This window comes from Suncus etruscus, chromosome 3 (genome assembly GCF_024139225.1).
Source record: "Suncus etruscus isolate mSunEtr1 chromosome 3, mSunEtr1.pri.cur, whole genome shotgun sequence".
NCBI classification, from domain to species: domain Eukaryota; kingdom Metazoa; phylum Chordata; class Mammalia; order Eulipotyphla; family Soricidae; genus Suncus; species Suncus etruscus.
Window position 1 is genome coordinate 86,130,970 of NC_064850.1, and position 1,099 is coordinate 86,132,068.

At 31.8% G+C, this 1,099-nt stretch overlaps 1 non-coding gene across 1 annotated transcript; it reads right to left on the minus strand.

Annotated features, from left to right (window-relative positions):
• Positions 1-346: 346 nt before the first annotated feature.
• On the minus strand, positions 347-453 carry LOC126005686 (U6 spliceosomal RNA). The gene has a single exon (XR_007494726.1). It is a non-coding gene; the product is annotated as a U6 spliceosomal RNA (small nuclear RNA).
• Between the last annotated feature and the right edge of the window lie 646 nt (positions 454-1,099).

The following is a 1,099-nucleotide window of genomic DNA, read 5'->3' on the forward strand; positions in this document are numbered from 1 at the left end:
ATGCACTACAGATGTGCTATCTCTCCAGTAGTGTCATTATTTTTTAGTATAAGAGCATATTAGATCTTGTCAAATGCTTTCTCTGCACCTATTGCTATGATATGGTAATACAATTTTTATTTCTTTTGATTGACATGGTATATTATGCTTATTGACTTGTGTATGTTAAACCATTCTTGTATCCCTTGTGTGAATCCTATTTGATCATGTTATATGATCTTTTCTTTATGAATTGTTAGATTATATTTGCTAATATTTTGTTGAGGATCTTTGAGTGGTATTGAAGTCACCAATTATTACTATGTTGCCATGGATTTCTTTCTTCAAGTCTATTACCAGTTTTTTTTTTAATATGGAACGCTTCACGAATTTGCATGTCATCCTTGCGCAGGGGCCATGCTAATCTTCTCTGTATCTTTCCAATTTTAGTATATGTGCTGCCAAAACGAGCACTATTATCAGTTGTTTAAAGTTACTTTCTGCCCCTTATTGGTCGCATATATGTTTAGGAGTATGATTTTTTCCTCATATGCATATCTCTTGATTATTGAGAAGTGATATTATAACATTGTTAAATTGAAGTCTATATCATATGATACTAGTATGATCACCCTAGGCTTTTTAATTAATTATTTCCTTGAAGAATTACCTTCTAATCTTTGATTTTAAACATGTGTTTGTTCTGACTATTCAAATGTGCTTTTTGCAGATAGCAAAATATTAGCTCAATTTTCTGATTCATTTTGCCACCCTCTGTTTCTTAATTGGTGCATTTAGTCCATTGATGTTGAGAAAGATGATTGTCATGGAACTAAGTCATCTTTTTGAGAAATTTGGTTTTTGTGGAGTTTGTCTTGCCTAAAGTATCCCCATCAATCCTTCTTTTAAAGTTGTTTTTGAGTTTGTAAAGTTCCTGAGCTGTTGTTTATCCATGAAGCTGATTATTTTTCCTTCAAACCTAAATGGTAATCTGAATGGGTTAATTTATTTTTGTGAAGTATTTATTTTTATTGTGCTTTTTTTCATTATATCTCACCACTGTCTTTGGCCTGGAGGATTGCTTGTGATAAATCTGCTGTCAATCTTAAGGATGCTCCTT